The 18,983-nt window shown below is 41.0% G+C and overlaps 1 protein-coding gene across 1 annotated transcript in view; it reads left to right on the top strand.

The window, feature by feature from the left end:
* Nucleotides 1-9,550: 9,550 nt before the first annotated feature.
* ROBO1 (roundabout guidance receptor 1) overlaps nucleotides 9,551-18,983 on the top strand; it is a 750,394-nt gene continuing 740,961 nt past the window's right edge. The window contains exon 1 of the mRNA XM_075434010.1: nucleotides 9,551-9,717. The gene's annotated coding sequence lies outside the window, so the exon portion shown is untranslated. The remainder of the gene's footprint in view (nucleotides 9,718-18,983) is intronic.

Genomic DNA, 18,983 nt, shown 5'->3' with positions numbered 1-18,983 from the left:
TCCAATTCAGAGATCTCTCTGACAGTCTTTTTGGTACTCTTTTGTGGCCTGCATGCCACTGCCTCTCATTGTTTACAACTAACTACACCGCTTAAATAAAGCTAGTTGGCACAGGCATGATTATACTTACACGTCTCTTTCCATACAAGGAACATTCGGGGTTTTTTGGATTATTATAGCACATGTATGAAAAGACATGAAATGGAAACTAAATATTCCAGCCTCGTCAGTCATATTTCATTCTTTGCAGATGTCAAGAGAATGCCTTTTTTTTCCCTCTGTAGTTTTCATCTTGCAAATACCTACCAGGAAACAATGATCAATAAATTACCTCAAGAAAATCTATATCTGTTATCTTAAATGACACTTGCATGTACAAGTTTTGGGGTTTATTTCTGTTCAGTACATCACTGAAATAGATGTCTTTCACTCCATGTTTCCACCCCAAAAATTTTGGAGAAAAGATACGTAAGAAATCTTCCTTCTTCTATGAGACTTCTTTCTAAAATTGGAGGATCCTTTGAGAACATGCTCTACAATCACCATACAGACAGACATCACTGCTCCATGTAGGCCAAATGAGGTCTGGGCTGTGTTTCCAAAAGTGTTCATTATTTTCCAATACACCAATACACCACAAATACAACACCCAATAATAATATTTAATACTACAGCAGTACTTATGTGCACCAACCACAGTCCAAACATTCATTCAGATTTGTAATTAACCAGTGTCAAAGGAGGACTGAAACAGACGTGGAAAGGAGAACATAAATTCTTCTAACACAATCAGCTGAAAAAGATATTGAGCCCTATTACAGATTCCAGGCTCTGATAACCTTAACTGAAAAATTTCTATTCCTGAGCCTCCTTTAATACAAAACTGATACAGACCTAACCTGCCAGATTAAATTTTAAAATCGTTTGGTTAATGTAGAAAACATAGCCAAAAATACAATACTGAACTTTGAAGAAACATCATGTGAGTTTTTGATATTCTCTGGAGGACTTTGTAACCACAGCAGAGCAAATACATTTGAGTGGGAGGGAAAAAAAAACCCAGAAAGACAAAGAATTTTCAGTGGTTCCGTGTAAGATTGTTTGGATGAAATTTAAGTTCATAATTTAGGAATGGTTTGGCTGATGCCCAAACCATGCCCACTTGCCTTAAAGGTGTTTCAGGGAGGCATTTTGAACGAAAGGGGTTTTTTCCCCTACTGACACAGCCCTCCAGACCATCTTCAGAATTCCAACTCACAATTTTTTAAAAAACTTCCCACATTGGCTCATCTTCCCACCAAGGCTAATATGATTCTTAGCCTTGAAATTTTCGCAGCCGTTTAGTGTAAAGTGGATTTAATGTTTTGTAGAAAACATCACTTTCTCCAAGGTTCTTCATCAGTTCAAGTCAGGGATGAAAATGCAAGAAGCATTACAAAATAAAATGGAATGCCACCACCGATTTCTCCACACAAGAAGTTAAATCGAAAAATTTAAGTGACTGGTATAACAATCAGGCAACTTTATAGAAAACACACATATATCAAAAGCAAAGGGAAAAAAATCTTAGATTCACACATAGTATAATCTATAAGTAGTCACTTTATAAAAACTTTGAACAAATGTAAAATTGCTCCCTGTGAAACATTTGTAAATGATTTTTGCAGAATAGTCATAAATATTTCAAATTAAGAAACCTCTTTCATTTTTTTTCAGTTCCATCACCTAACAAGCCAAGTTCCTGGGAAGTCCTTCCAGATATTACATTGTTCATTTTCATCCTTTAAAACATTCATAGCCCATTTGAACATCTTAATTTCTTTCCTTGTCCTTTTTGTTTCCAGTTTATATCTTTGCCTCCCACTCTTTACATATATGCCTCAGAAATACCTTGGCTAATGATACCCATTTACCAGTTTAATGGAATTCTTTTAACACAATCTAAATTGAACTACTTTAGCTAACGGAAATTTGCCCTCTCAACAGAATGAGTTTTTCCTTTCCTGCACAAAGTGGCAAAGGATTCACTCGTCAAAGTTTCCAGATTCAACAAACTCTTGTGTACTAGAGTAACAGTAAAGAAAAAAAGGCTCCTAAACAGCTCATATTATCCATGTGCTTATCCGTACGTATTCCCAGCTACAGCACTCCTTCCACAAGGACTCTCTCATGTTCCTCAGTCCATCCTTCCTGTCCCCTCCCTCTCATGGGTCTCACTCGAGGTTTCCCAAACAAAAAGGAAACACCTGCACACATTGGCAGTGACTTAATCAGCATCTGCTATCAGGAGTTCATCCCAAGAGTTTGGTTAAGAAAAGGCAGACCCTTTACTATCTTCTAGCTCTGGCTTTACTCTTCCTATACATCATCTCATGTAGCTAAAAATCAGTTCCAGGTTTTGAAAGAAAGATAGTGTCCCTTAAAGCTAGCTCCCCACAAACGCCCTCCCATCTGCACCTGCCTTCCCTGTTGGCTATGATAATTTTGTCCTTCTGTTAAACTATAGGGGAGTGCTTTGCTCTTGAAAAAAACTTTCTCCCCTCTGAGGTGTACTGACCCTGCAGCTAATAAAAATTATTTTCCATTATAAAAACGTTTTCAGCACATAAGAGATATACAAACCGTGATGAAGCACAGCTGAGAAACCAAGAGCAAAATGACGCAGAAACATTACAGCTCTTCTAGCGAGTTTCAAAGGTAGTAGTTCTGAATTTCAGCATTCACTTAAGTTTTTTGTTTTTCTAGAGTTCAACTGTTCAATAGAAAGCTAGAATTTTCTAAATTCTCTAAAAGATATCTACTTTTTTTTTTTTGTTAAATACTTGATTCCCTCCCCAAAATATTGCCTTAACAAAACATTTTTGACTGACAGCTAAATGCATACATCAATGGAGACAGAACCAGCTTCTATCATTATCGTAGCCTTAACGAAAAACTTCTTGTTCTTTTTCTACTTTTGAACAACAAAGAAATGAAACAAGATAGGACTTTATTTTATATCCAGCAGTAAACTCGTTGATGTAATTTCTGTTATAGCCTCTTAGTAAGTCCACACAATACTCACTACACCGACTTTTTAAGCATTGTATTGAGTTCCTGGCAAAATCTTTTCTGCCATACACACTTAGAGGCCTTTCAAATACGCTGAAGTGCGGCTGGGATGGGTCATCCTTTACAAATCTTTGATTAACAGGGTGTATGAGTGCAAACCAGACAGCCTGCTTACTCACAGTTAACTTTGTCTTAAGACTCGCGTACCCAGCTGCATCTCGGCAAGCATAAAAATAACAGAGGGAGAATAGCTAGAGTTGCCACTCTTTTCGCATCCTCTGCTGCTCCAGCAAGAGCAAAGTCTGAGCTGAAGGACAACGTTGACTTGTTAGCAGTGGCAGCAGGAGATTCATACACTCCTGCAGAGGATTGAGTGACTAGAAATTCCCTATCTGCCTGCTCTCAGGGGAACCGAATCCTGAGGTTCAGAGGTCCACAACAGCTCACATCCTTATGTAGACCTGAAGACCTGTACCACTGTAGTGAATATTGTATATGCTTTCCACACTGTTGTTTCGGTTTAGATTAAATCCAGCATTATCTACATCCCATAAAAAATATTTGTGCCGTTCTAGTTTCATATTTCAACTTGCCTTAGCATATTTTAAGTTAGAGAACAATTGTCCAGGTTTCCTCTAATATTGGAAGCTGTACTTTTCCAAGATCATGTTTCAAATAAAAATGCAAGTTGTTGCGTTGGTGTGGCTGTTATGGTCTAGGGACGTCAGTGAGATAAACTGATTTAAAGGGCTCATATGGTCACCAGTCTTAGCCTGCTGCTCCCCAGCTGCATCAGTGGGCCTAGTTAAACATATTGTATTTTCCTATGTTGACTTGCTGAAGACCAAATATGATGCAATCTAGAACCGATATCTTCCATAGATCTAATATTTTTAGGCATGCTTTTTCCCTTTTGATAGGAGCTCCATCAAAAATATTTTCACAATGACCTTTTACTTTCTTTAACAGACGGAAAAAGAATACAGAAAATTAATTACTTCAGTGTCTGAATAGTTTTTTTTTCAAGCTTCATTCTCCTTTTCATTTGCTAATACGGAAAGTTTCTTTCTGGTACTTTGCTTTCCTCTGATAAATACTTTTGAAGTTCTATTTCACTCCTACACTCTTTGGATAGCACTAACTCATTTAACTTTTTCCTGACATTATCTTTTCCCTGCAGACTTCACTAAGTGGATATACAATGCTTTCCCATTTTCCACAATTTCTTTAAGCTCACTTTAACCTTCAGTCTTTGTGCACGCACCATTACAGCACATGGGTTAGTCTTTGATTTAGATATATATTTACTTATTATTAAGCTCTGATAAAAAACCCTAAACATACACTAAATAAAATGACCATCCATTGCTTGGGTCTCCAATTCCATGACACATTTTAAAACATTATGCTAGGGAACTACCACAGAAAACACCAAAATTGTGAATCGCTGCTTCGCATTCAAAAAGCAGGAACAGAGAGCCTTCATTTTCCCAAAATGTAGAAATCCCATTTTCCTGTGCTTCAAGCCTGAATGTCTTTGGCCTTGCTGCAATTTGTTAATCCAGGAGCAAAGAGAACAACCAAGATCCTGATATGGTGGACTTTGGTCCAGGGCGATCTCAAAGCACAAACACACAAACCCCACTGACAGAGATGTGTGGTGCTTGCACAGTGGGTTTGCAGAGTCACGCTGGTGTGCATATACCGAGTGACTTCACGCTACCTGTGCACACGTACTACAGAGGTGCTCAAATCCCCTTTAGATGCCACTGCTTTGGTTACTGAAAATGTTTATGGAGCTAAAGGTTCCCCTCCAGTTAACTGCGTTTCCTCAGCCTTCTCACAACCGAGTTTCAGCCGACGTGCTTTCCTCTCTCTCTCTCAGTTGCATCCCATTCTTAAACCTGAATGTGACTGTGTTGGATGGATGGGCAACGCAATGTTATTTGCCTGCTGAAAGGACCTCATCTCTTTACTAACTGCAAGCCCAATAGCAGCATCCGAAAAAAAATAAATGCTAACAGCTGAGAGCCAGCGGACTTGTGACCTGCAACTATTCCTACCTGTTGACAACAACTGTCAATCAGACTAAAAATGTCTTGTGCTTTGGAATTAAATGATTGCACAGTGGGCTAAGTACATGACTGCATAAGGGAATGGTGTGCAGAATGACTGTTCCTCTTCAATTATACTCCTTCATGCACTGCAGCAAAGATAACTGCCAGCTTGAGTCGCACGGAGTCATTATCTAATCCTACCTTGGTCTTATATCTCTATTGTATTCCTATTCTTTATTACTGTTTACTCTTAGTTATAGAGCAGTGTTCCTGTTCAATGTCGTCTTTCTTAATTTTCCTTTCTCCATTATTTCCTTCCTAGTTTTTCTGACAACTCATTACTAGATAAACTGGATTTTGGCTAGTACAGGGTACTTGATACAGGCCCAGTCCATTATTCAAGCAGAACTTTATAATCCAGTTTCATACTCAGACGTTGTTCTTCGGAGACCGTTCTACTGTTTTCCTTGCAAAACTTCCCTACACTGAGTTTCTGCCTTCAAAAGCATCCTCTTTCTGATAATCAGAAGGTATCTCTTGCTTTTACAAATGGGAAAGGTGGAAAGGGACGAGTCCACATTTTTTAAATTGCTTGATTCAGAAGTGATGAAATAGCAGTGGTCTCTCAGACTTTTCTTCAAATAGCCTACCAATCATAGATAAGCAAGAATAAAAATTAACTGCAAGTACATAAGTGAAGGGATTTATTAGGGATGACACCTGCATCTGAGGGAATAACAGGACATGAGACATGGTGAAGCTTCACGCTCCTCTCGCAAGAGCACAAATTCTACTCTTACATTAGTGCACTACAGCAGTACCTACATATTTACAACATGTACATTGCTCACTTTAAATAGATTTCAACTTTTATGCTTTCCAATTACACTCGTCCTGGGAAAGGCAAAACAAGTTTGTGAAACACATGTAATATTTTTGCATAAGACAAAGCATTAAAATGCTAAAAAGAAATCCTAAACATATCTCTGTACAACTGGATGTATGTGCTACTAGCCTTTTATTTTCATTTTCGTACTTGAGAAGCTCAGTGAAGCCCACCTGAGCCTAAATTTCTTCTCAAATCATATTCAACTTTTAACAGAATCCATATTGCTATTAAGCAACAGAAACACTTGTAATTTCTTCCACACTGAATAATCATTACAAAGTACTTGTTCCCTACATATTGGAACTATACTCATGAGTATATTTCTATATTATATATCATGAGTATATTTCTATGATTCTATGAGTATTACTACTGATGAAACAAGTATTATATTTGACCAGGATTTTGGATCAAGTGGACAAGTCTGCTCATTGCCACTGACTTTGGATTAGGTTATCACAGGGTGGTCATAGTATAGATAAGGAAGTTATTTGCCTTTATACACTAGCTTTTATTTCATAGAAACATACATGTTACCACTTACCTTCATTTATAGGAATGCACTCTTTGCTGATTACTAGACATAAAAATGTAATGCTGATATGTGACAGTGACAGCTTGCTTTACTACTGCCCTAAAATGCCCCATGTTCACATGAGCTCCAGTAAGTGGCCATCATTTTCCAAGGGTGAGCTGGAAACCGACACGTGTCATCACATATACTGACCTTGGAAACTACTCCAAGGGGAAACTATTCCAAAACACCTTTGGCCGGCAAGACGTAAAACAAGCAGATTCTTAGAGATCTAGAAAACGCTGAAATGTGTTACATCAGTAATCTCAACATGTGCTAGCTATTTACCCACTGCATGCATTATCGTGAATACGCATCATTGATATTTACTTGTATACTACAAATAAACAGCTAAACACTTTATGTACAGCCTTGCTTATGTTATGCAATGCGCTATATATGTATTGGGCATAACTGCATACAAATAAGGAACATAGATGTATACAGATATTATTATTATTATACTTCAAAGAACTTTGGTTAGCATAATGTTTTATTTATTTGCTTGCCCTCCATCAAGCTATTAGCTAGAGTGATAATTGATCATGCAATTGCATTTTAATTGTGGTAATAGAGCAGCTTTGTGATTGATTCCTCTTTGTTTTGTTTCACTACAAAGTAATCATCTTCGCTCAGATGTTTAACCACCCACCCAATTTATCTATTAAAACAGTTTCACAGCCATATTTCATTAATCTCTGTAGGCTCTGCAATGGACATGGCAATTTCCCTCCTTCAAAGGGTAATTTCTTAATTGTGATAATGTTGGTTATTGCCTCCTTAATTTGCACTTCTACTAATCTACGACTTCTGTTCAACTTGCAGATGATGTCAATTTTACATTGTTTTGTTAAATACAATAAGCCTGTGCCTGTTTTCTTTTAAATTGATGTTAATCAGAGATCTCCTTTAGGTCATGATGGCAAGTGTAAGGCCTATGGAAGTAACAGGTTGTGAGAGGTGTATCCTGAACTCTCAGGTAAGTAGAATTTGTCCTAAGTAGACCTACAGAGAAATAAAAACAAAACAGTGAAACAAAATTTGGTCTAAACTGTAAACAACTACAATCTCTTCCTTTCTGACTTGTATTTACTAGTGCAATAGTCACCTGTTTTCAAAGTAACCTAACTGAAACTTAAATTTCTTCTATTTAGAAAGATGAAAAAAAGATGTTTATGTGTAGCTACAGTGATAACTGAAGAGTGTATTCATAGAAATATTATATTAATTGTTCTAGTGTACCTCCTCTCACAACAGAAGTGCTACTGTTTCAAGATATGCTTGTGATCTAAGGGATAAAATACCCCAACCAGAGCAGCAACAGAATTCAAAGAACAGAGTCAGAATCTTCTTCCAACAAGACAGAAGGTCTAAGAGATGCAAGCCGTAAGGTAGGTCTGAAATGCAGCACTGAAGACCTGATTTTGAACTCATACTGTAGTATTTCTCTCATCACAGGCTACTGATGCATAAAAATGTCGATTCCCTCCTGCCTTCTCTGTTGCTCCTGTCCTAGGTGTGCAGAGTACTTAATTCAAAGAATGATTCAGCTACTACTGTTGGTTCTCAGAGTGCAAGAGTTATTTAAACACTGTATTTTTCACCATGTTTGGTTTTAAACTTCTTTTGTCTCTTTCTACACGGTGAAACAATGGGGTAGTGGCAAGTAATCTTGTGCTGTATATATGATTTCTCAATAATATTTGTAAAAATACATTTGTAATAATATCTGTACTTACATTGGCTGCTCCTAATCCCAGAGCATAAGGGCTGTGCCATATTAACCATACCCTACACCCCCTTGTCCCTTTGTCACCGATTTCCATTCTTCTATGTAGAGCAAGTGGGCATGTTTAAACCTTTAACTGCGTCATGCATTGCAAGATGTTGCAGGCTTTACTTCTTGATAGTCTTCATACACTATTTAAAAGACTTCATTAAATACTTAAATTTTTAAGCCTATTAATATTTATTATCTAGATGTATGCTTGGCATATGTTGTATATTATCTACAAGATGGTAATCGTTGAGCTACGTGCAATACTCTTGCATGTACATGTAAGTGCTTACACTGTTTTCAGTTCTGTTAAGTTGACCTGTGTCGTCATTAGCTCACATTTACTCTCCATTTAGCAGTCAAATGCTGCATCTGTTTTTTGTTCTTTTCACTGCCTGAATTTTCCGATGGGATATTTTCTTTCAGTCCAATGATTCCTTACACCCAGTAAGGACCGCAGCTTAAACATTGCGAACTGGCTGTCTTCATAGCCTGTAAAGGAGAAAACCTACCCTGACAATTCTTTTTCACTTTTCTGTTTTAATTAGGAATAAGTTGCTTAATTTTTAAGAATGCTTGTTTACCCTCTTCGCAGAGGGGAGCGGATGTGCCCTTGGAAAGCCACAACTTGAGAAAGAAAAAAGCATAGGTAAGTGAAATTCAATGAATAATCGATTACTGAAGCAACTACATAATTACTGGGGAACTTGACGGATAATTTTGACAGTGCAGGAAAAGAAAAGAAGCTGTAGACAAATAAAGCCCTCTTTTTAAAAATCAGACACGTTTCTCACAGCACGCTGCACAACAGCCCTGCAAGGGCACCTACGACAGGGGAGATTGCATGACATCGGCTTGTAACGTGGCTCTCCCGCTTAAACATCGCAACACATATTGCGACACCCGAGGTAACGAATCAATTAAACGGGACGCGGCACCCCCCTCGCTCCCCCCGCCCGCGCCCTCCCCGGAGCCGCCGGCTGCGGCCGGGCTTTGTGGCCGCCCGGCGCCGGGCAGTAGGACCCAGCGGAGCCCCGCGGCCGCCAATCGGGGCTGCGCCGGGCCCCGTCCGCGCGCGATGCCTCCCGCTCCGCGCAGCGCCGGCGGCCGGTCCGAGGGGATCCCCTTCCTCGGGAGGAGGACTTGATTTTTCCAGGGTCCCGATACTGGGAAGAAATCGGGTTTCATATCCCCCCCCCCCCCCCCCCCCCCCTTTTTATTCCAAAGTCTCCCGAGCGGCTCGGCGCCTTACGCGCGCTCCCGCTCCCTCTACATATAGACGGAGAGACGTATCGGTGCGAGGAAAGTTGCGGGGCGCCGTCTGGGCGATGGACCGGCCGGTGTTCTGAGAGCCTCCGGCCCGCGGAGGGTAAGTCCCCCACCTCCCAGAGCAGCGCCCGGTGCGAGGGTCTCGCCGGCAGCCGCGGGGAGGGGGCCGGGGGCCGCTCCGCCGGGCACCGGCTCCCGGCGAGGCGACGGCTTCGCGGAGGCGCCGGGAGAGGTGACGGCGGGGGAGCGGGGTGCGAAAGCGGCGGGGGCGGAGGGCTGGCGGCGGGGGGGGGCCCAACAAGTTTCTCTGCGGGTACCGGAGGAGGCGTCCTTATTGTCTGCGAAGTTGCGGGGGTTTCCGCGGGACGGCGTCTTCCCCCCTTTATTGAAGCCGCCCTGTGGCTCGGTCGCTATTAACAAAGAAGTTTTACCGCCGCGCAGCCGGCGTCCCTCGCCCTGCCCGCCGGCCCCCGGGGCGACGGGGGCTGCCCTCCGAGGGCCGGGGGGGGGGGGGAGGGGGCTGTCCGCGCCGCAACTTCTGGCGGGGCGGTCTCCGCAGCCGGGCGGCTGGGGCGAGGAGCGCCGGCTTTTGTTTTCTCCGCGCCGGCGGTAACCCCTTCGCTTCCCTTCCCGTGGGGGTCCCGCCGCCGGGGAGCAGCCCCGAGGGGGAAGCGCCCGGCTCTAACCCCCCCCCACCCAGGCGCCCGCTCCCCCGCGGGGCGGGCGGGCGGGCGGGCGGAGACCGAAATTCACCTTGGGGGGAATATGTATATATGGGTGTATAAATATCTTTAGAAAGGGAAAGTGGCCGCGCGGGAGGGGGGCTGCGAAAGCGCACCCGCCAGCACCTCGCTGGGGGGGGGGGGGGGGTAGGTAGGGAGCCGCGGGTGTGCGGCCGCCTCCCCGCACAATGGAGAGCCCCGGGGGCGGCGGCGGAGGCGGCGGGAGGTCGGTCTCCGGCTCCGCTGCCGCAGCTGCTCCGGCTGCTGCAGTGCCGCAAACCCGCAGCGCGGCCACCCCGACCCCCCCCCCGGGGGCTGCGCCCCCGGCCGCGGAGGCTGCGCGGACCGCACCGGCCCGGGCGGCGGCGGGGAACCGGGGGTTAGCGGCAAACGGCGCTTTCTGTGCGGGGGGGGTGGCAGAAAGTGGTGCCGTACCTGAGCGTGAAGCTATTAAAATAAATAAATAATAATAAAAAAGGGATGCGTAGGGAGAAAGGCAGAACACTGGCAGATGTGAAAATTAGGGTGCGATTAGGTTTACCTTGATCAGGAGCAGTATCCGGATCTTTCGTGAAGTGCTGTAGGTTAGGGGTTTTTTCCCGCATGTTCGCTGGGATGCGCTAAGGTTAATTAGTGACCGATGACTCAGAAATGGATTTAAACGGGCTCAGGATGTTTGTCATTCTAATTTCATTTGCTCGTATTTCACGTTTTAGCTACAAAAAAGAAATCTTTAAAGTTGCTGGCTGTTGTGAGTACACTGAAGAACTTTAGAGGCGTTTTCTGGGGGGCAAAACTGTGTTTTGTGATATACCTGTGTTCACAGATGTGTGGGTAGAAGGGGCGGTTCTCTAATCCTAGACCATTGGGCTGTAGATATGTGTTGAGTCTAAACAGGTAGGCACGATCTGGTATTTGAGAAGGTTTCTTATTAAGCTGAAGTTCATACTTTTCATTAATGGAAAAAGAAGCCTTTGATGGATGCAGTCTGCAGTCAAGAATGTCCTGCTATATTATGGAGTAGTAGGGCTGATCTCCGAACATAATGTCTGATTCTTTTTTTCTGTGTGCATCTTTTCTTCATTCATTTTATGTTTGTCTGCATGCAGGTTTTCTACTTAGATTTTACGCTGCTTAAATTGCAGGGGCATTCCAGTGGCATAAACAGGTTGTAAGAGTGTGGAAAGAGACCCAGCATTTGGTGATTAGGGACAAGGCAGAAAGGCAGAAAGCTAATAATATTACTCAAGTGTTTCTCAGAGTGGTTCATTGCTTTGCAGTCTTTCAGCAAACACCGCCAAACTTCTGCAAATTGTGTAGCAATTGTGTCCCAAGCCCCTGCAATAACAGATTCCTGCAAGTGTTTTTGGTACCCTGACTGACACTTGCCCAGAAGCTCCACTGATTTCCATAAATATCCTCATAAAAACAAAGGATGCCATTGTGGCAATGTGAGACAGCTTGGCTGTTGTTGATTGACTTTTTAGTCAGTGAGGGGAAATTGCAATCCTTACCTTTTGCTTTCCTTGGTAATATTGAATCCTCAATATTAAATATTGACCAGTTGAATGTTGGAGAAATGAGGACAACTTGACCAATTTTGCAATGAGGTGTCTGCGAGTGTCTTCACCAAGGTGTAAACAAAAGGTTTATTGGGCATAGTCTCCCAGTAGGTTTTTAAAGAGAACTAAATTCTTAACAAGAGAGAAGGATGTTTAAGTTCTGTTGCTTTCCTCTGTTGATGCTGTTTCATCTATTCCTGTGTTTTATTGTAATTTTTATTGATTTTTTTTTTCTGTAGACTTTTCATATTGTCTCTTGCTGCAACTGGATTTGGACCACAATAAGCAACATAATTCACATGGACATCTTATTTACAAAGTGTTTCCCTCAAGTAACTTTTCAAGGCCCATGAGCACATCTGAACTTCAGCCGAAGTAATAGAAGCAAGTGTGTTAGCCATGGGAGACTCAGACTTTTTTTTTTATTTTTTTTTTTGAGGAAACTGCAGGAAATTTTTGTCTACAGATGAGCAAATGCTGTGTACTTTCCTCAAGTGTAAAGTACTAAATAGAAATGAGAGTAGAGGGTCTCATAAGAAATGAGAGTCTGGGTTTCCCTGACTTGTTTGTTGTGGCATATGGCTAGGTATAAATTTAGCAAACTTGTATGGTTCAACAGGTAAGTGTATAAAAAAAAAAAAAAAAAAGATGATGGGAGGAAGGAAGGGATTTATATGATTTTCTTGACCTTTTACGTGAGAGGAATTCCATGGGCTGTGATCCTTCTGGGATGGAATTGGATGTCAACCAAAGGAGTCCTTAGGTCAGAACATAAAAGTGATTGTGAAACTGTAAATTTGGTTGCCCAAATTTTACACTTGCCCTTTTAAGGGTGTCCTCAGAAACATCTAGCAATCTCATGTTGTTTTTCTTAGGGCCAGACCTGGACTTTCCAGTAGCAGGTGACAGAAGTTATATATGTAATGTGTTTAATCCATCGGGGGCTACAAACCCATATTTGTGGAAGAAAAAGGTGAAGAATTAATAAAGTGGTCTTAAATTTTACTTTTTCTACCTGTGTATCTTCTCCAGATAGCCTCTTCTGTAGCTTAAAATGCAGATTATCACTTTTTTTTAACATATGTAGTATATGTCCTTGTACTAGTATATTTCTGCATGTCCTTGTTATGTTCCTAGCTGCATCTTTGTTAACATACAAGATCAGGAACTTTAAATATTTTGATCTCTTCTGTTGAGGAAAATAACAGAATAACTGCAGGTCAAAAGTAAACTTTCTTGGTAGTAGTGTGAACGCTTTATATTTACATGTATTACTCAAGCCCTGTGGAATTACAGGTTCAGCACTTGGTTCTAGGTTCAGGAGGATCATGTGGTCTAATGTTTTTTCCATCTCTTTCTGTGTTCCATAATACTATAACTCAACCAGTTTGAGTGGATTTGCATACATACTTGCCTTTATTATACGGAAAATGGCCTCTTAAGGAATAGTTTAGACAATTTCAAATTTCTAAGCTTATCAAAGTGATGCATCACACAATAGATATATGAAGAGAAACATTGTGTGTCCTCCTCTGCAATTATAACAGGATAGCCTTAAACAAAGAAAAAAAAGGCTATAGAAAGGACAGAGAAAATGAGTAACCCTATAACCCTTGAAAAAATTGTAAGGCAAGTATACATACCTTGAGCAAGTAAGGGTAAACATGCAGCAGAACCATAAGGTTTCAGAAGACTCCAGTAATCCTTACCCAGCACACAGGGGGACGTAGTGAAATATTTCTTCAGTCTGCAAGAGACTTAACAGATATCCTGCGTTTCACCTATAATATTCTATCTGTCTGAACTGCTCAGTCCATAGATCTTTCATTCCCTATCCATTTTCTAATTATCAGTCCCATCAGTACTCTCTCACCACCATCAATTTATAGTCTGCCAAACACATCAGTCCTTTGCCTTAATTAAGTCACTGTGTCCTCCAAAATTCTCCACTCATTGATCTGTGCTCGTCCATCTGGAGGTCCAAGTGCATGGTATCATCCTCCTTCCTTCCCTGGTCATCTCCGTGTAACTTCCATAAGGACATTTTTGTTTGTTTGTTTCCAGTCCTATGTCATCTGTCTTTCCTTGGCCATTTCCATGTCTGTGCTCCAGGTCTGCCAAGTTATGAGAATTTCTTATGTTTTCATAAATTTATTTCCCTAGGTGTCCTTTAGCTTTCTTCTCTGTCAGTAGTGAAAACATTGAGTGTATTTGTCCTCTTTCCCTACTCAGCTCACCTCTTGCTCCTCAGAGTCCATGTAGGTTGATCCTTACACCAACAAAACGAGTATGGCAGGAGAGAGATAATGAACTGGCAGGAAGCAGTCTTGGTAGCCTACTGGTTGTTCCCAGCCTAGGGGAGATACTGGTAATTCTGGTCTGACTTCCCTACAATACAGCTTGCTTCAGACAAATACCATGTGGTTATAATGTTGAAAATTGATCTAAGGAGTAGCAACCAGAGCCCAGAAAGTCTTATCTTCCGCTAAGTGCTCAAGTTCCTGGATCACAGTCCTTTCTTACATGCTATCTTGTCCTCAAGTGTCATCCCTTTCTCCTTGCAGCCTGGCACAATAGTGATGGAAGATGCTGCTTGCTTATCTTCCTTGAAGCTTCCTCAGACCATAACACAAAATAGTTAAAGTTAGGGCTGATGAGGTGTCTACTGGGAAAGCAAGAGACATGAAACCTGATTTTCTGGCAAGAATGTAGCTGGAATTGAGGTCCCTTATTTCTGCATCAAGCAGTTCTTGCACTATGTATCATTCCTTCTTTTTCTCCTCAGCCTTTTGAAGTAAAGTAGCTGCCATGGTTTGTGTTGTAGTTCATGCTGCCTGGATCTTCACCTTGCTCAGACCACAGGGTTTCCTCCCAGCCAAGGCGTGGCACTGAGTTCAAAAGCCTTTTCGTCTTGTTTCTGTATTGCTGTGGAGTTAGTCTAGCTTCCATAGTTGAGGAAGTTCTGCATCATCCCCATCCCTCAGGAAAAATTTTCAGGCTGAACAGAGAAATGACTTCAATTGCAATTAGAATGTGTTGGGGTTTTTTTTCCATATCACTTCAATTTAGAGGAAATGATTCTACATAAATTCCCTTGCGTGCTCTGGATTTCCCTCTTAGAGCCACTGCTTGGAAGAAGAAACAGTTGCATGGGGGGCACAAAGAGTGAACTTCAGTGTGTGTCTTTGTTACTCCCCAGAACGATAAGTCTGTTCCACTCCTAAAAATAGCGTAAGGAAGAATTTGACTCATCTGGTAAACTATGAATCAGTTACCAACAACTTTTCCAACTAACAAGTTTGCTAGTGGTGAGTATATTCAGTATAATGAATAATGATGAATAATATTCAAAAAGAACTGTATTTTAATATATGATCTAATATATCACACTTTGCTTCTAGTACTTTATGTGCCTGTTTGACCTCGGAGATGATAGTAAATTAAGTATTCAGGGTTGGTTTTTTTCCCTGTTCTTCTAGCTTTTTGCTTTCTAAAAGGGAATTGTAGAAAGATAATGGGAAAACCTTTGTTAATGCAGAACACTGGCTGTGAGCATACATGCATTAAGTTGCTGTAATCACACTTTTTTAATGTTCTGCAGCACATCCTAGAAAAAACAAGACTTAAGGAACTTCATTACAGTTTTCATTAAGATTTCCGCACCAAAAATAATTTAGTCTTAGGAATCACCAGAAAGATAAACATGGAAATTAAAGTGATCCTCCAAAACAAGATACACGTAAGCACAGACCGCTCAACTACAGGAGGAGATGTACTGGATATGGTGCTGCCCTTGGCAAATAGGGAAATCTAAACAAATGGCAGTGGTGTTTGTAACTTGCCCTTGTTCCAAGAACACAGAGACTGTAGAGTAGGGTTTTACTAAGAACAGCTGGACAAGAGAGTTGTAGGCTCATTTTGATTCCTTGTAAAACTTTCCAAATTTACTCAACTTTTTCTAACTGTGACTCCTGCCACTCCCAACTTAAGAGCTGAAAGTCAGAAGCTTTTCTTTCACTCTATCACCAGTGGTAGTTGTGACTCGGATAAATTATTCTGTAAGTTTATGCTTCAGATCCACCTCAGTTGTCTCAAGAATTTTATTAGCGATAAATGCATTTAAGGACGTGACTCGACTCTTTGAATGCACACTTGAGTTTTCATAGCTGATGACTGGAAAAAAAATTCCTTTCTGTGTTAAGAATTAAACAGAAAAAAGAAACAAATTGTCTGCAGACAGACAGGACTGTTTCAATTCTAGCTGAAATACTTGAATAAAATAAAGCCACCTTCAGTCCCCAGATAAGCCCCTGATGCAGCTAAGTATTTTTGGCTGATAGAACTTCTCAATGTTTTTAAAATCAAGAAAAAAGCTGTTATTGAAAACATTGCATGCACAAGACCTACAGAAAGTTAAAATGTATCGCTACTTCTTATATCATGGTATTGTAATCAAGTTTGACTGCCTACGGCATTGAAATGAAGCACTGGAAAAACTGTTTCCAATAATTTTTTTTAGATTGGGTGTGCTGTATATGGATGAAAGCAAGGCACACTTTTGAACTGTCTACACTATGTCATGAAAAGATAGGAACGCTTCCTCTGGGTGTAATAGGAGAGGAATGAGAGCATGGAAAGTATGGCAGAAGGAATTACAGGGTTCAAATATGCTTCATCTTGCATGGAGGTTTGACACTGCAAGTTAATTTTATCTTTGTTCACTGAAATATATTTTGGAGTAATCCACAGCTTACTGCCTTTGTGCTTTAATAAATATCATTATGGAAAGCAGTCATAGTAAGGAGAGGATCAACATACAAAAAATATGTATTTAATTCATGGGAACAACTAGATGGCAAGCAAGACCAAGAAGCATCCCTCTTCTCTTCTGAGGGGGGAAAAAAGGACATTTTCAAAAATTTTACAGTCGTGGTCTGTTGTAGTGGAATGAAGAGTACTGCATCATTTGAGTTGTCTTTGATACATTACCCAAACTGGGATTTTAATTTCCTAGCTCCTGAACACTGTAGAATAAGTGGTATTTCTGTACTCTGAAGCATAATCTCAGTCAAAATAAGTTAAAAAAAAAAAAAAAAATTTAGGCAAATGAACAGAGTTCTGTCCATAACCTTTTAACTTGAGAAATACAAAAGTTTCAATTTTGAATTGTACAGGTGAGGTATAATCACAGAATGTTCGGGGTTGGAAGGGACCTCGGTGGGTCATCTAGTCCAACCCCCCTGCCAAAGCAGGATCTCCTACAGCAGGCTGCACACGACCGTGTCCAGGCGGGGACATGCTTTGAAGTAGTGGGTTGGTTTTTTTGTGTCTTAAAAGTTCTGGTAACAAATACTAAAATGTACTAAGCATAAATGGTGAAGAAAAGGATGGACATTTTCATGCCTTGCCATACTTAAACATCATCTGCATTCAGCCTTACTTGATCGGAGGGGGGTGTTGTGCTTCTGTCAGTAGCTTATGTAATTAAAATATTTTTGCTTGTGTTTGCATGTAAATTGCCAATGTGTGATTTCATATTTTTTTTTAATTTCTCACATTATGCCCAGAATATGAGCAACCATCCTGATTGTGAACTCTTTCCAATAAGTAATAATTCTCCCAAAATCTTTGGTAGGAGAAGGTTGAAGTAGGTTGTCTGAATGATTTTCTCTAGGGGCCGCAACTCCTCTCTCAACTAACATTCCTCAATGTCATGTGTGGGAGCGCCAATGTGTGGCTATGCAACTGTCTGTTCACATTGACAGCATATTTCACAATGGTATTTCTGTAAAAAAAAAAAAATAAAAAAGAAATTACTTATTGTTAATTTAAATACTGCAATTTGTTTTTCAGGAATAGCTATCCTAACTCTGCTAGACCAGATTTCTACTGTCGTTGCAGTGACTCTCTTATTACTTGAGGTCACACATATATATTTGTATGGGAAAAGTGCCTAATTTGCTGTAGACTCAAATTGCCTCCCTGATTTTTTTCCTAATGAAAATTCTTAGCAGTCCTTTCATGGTGATTTTAGGACAAGTCATAATGGATATGTATTTGTTTCACTCAATAAATAGCTTGAAGTACAAAGGCAATAATTCTTTTGTATCTGTTCCCCTTGGTTTCATGGCAGTGAAATGATTTCACTTTATGCATCTTGCAGCAATAAGCAGCACTTTAAAAGATGAAACCAGGTGAAACTGAACTTGATCTATGTCAAAGCATGCAGAATATTGCAAAGCAAAATGCATCCATTTTAGTGTGATACTTTTTGGAGGGCTACATAGTTCATAATCTAGTGTTGCTGAAGTGCCCTCTGTGCCAAGCATCACCTGACTCTTGACTAATGAGACCACAAGTTCTGTGCTAATCAGCAGAGATCAAAAGAGGCAGTGGCCTTAACCTTGTATTGATCCAGAGAGCGCCCAGCTACAGGTGGATGATATTATTCAGAATGTTTTTTCTGACAACAGGAACCGGGTGTGAATTCTACAGCTTTTTTTGCTCATGTACTTACCAGCACTGATCACGACATTCAGAAGGGGAACCGGTACACTTTAGGAATAGCGGAATAATACAGATTTCTTCTCACTGACCTTTGTATGTCTCTGCAGTGCATTTCTAATCTCAGACTACACACATCTGTATCCTGACATCAGGAATAACCTATAACGAAGGCAACCGCTAAACGTGTCTTGCAGTTTGGTACAAGACAGTACTGCCCCATTCTGCAAAGATGACCGTGGATGACTGTGAAACTCTTTCTGGTCGTATTCTGACTATAATGTAACATGATGCTTGGTAGAGTTGTTCAAACCCTCACACATCTCTGGGAAGGCAGGAGAATTTCAGCTGACCTCAGTTATTCAGAGTTTCATTGATTCTTGGCTGAATTACAGTAGTGAGAAGCGTGAAAGTCTAAATATTTAAAAAACACTAGGCAATATGAAATCATGCAGCACGTTTCCTGCTGGGGCTGCCATAAACATGTTGACCCTACTCTGCATCCCATCAAGTTCAAGGCCTCTGTCTTAGTATCCAGGGAGCTTAATGTCTTTGGCTCAGGATAGCCAGAAATTTTT

This window comes from Opisthocomus hoazin, chromosome 1 (assembly GCF_030867145.1).
Source record: "Opisthocomus hoazin isolate bOpiHoa1 chromosome 1, bOpiHoa1.hap1, whole genome shotgun sequence".
In the NCBI taxonomy this organism is placed as follows: domain Eukaryota; kingdom Metazoa; phylum Chordata; class Aves; order Opisthocomiformes; family Opisthocomidae; genus Opisthocomus; species Opisthocomus hoazin.
Note: the sequence above shows the minus strand (reverse complement) of the source record. Positions and strands in the feature narration are given on the sequence as shown.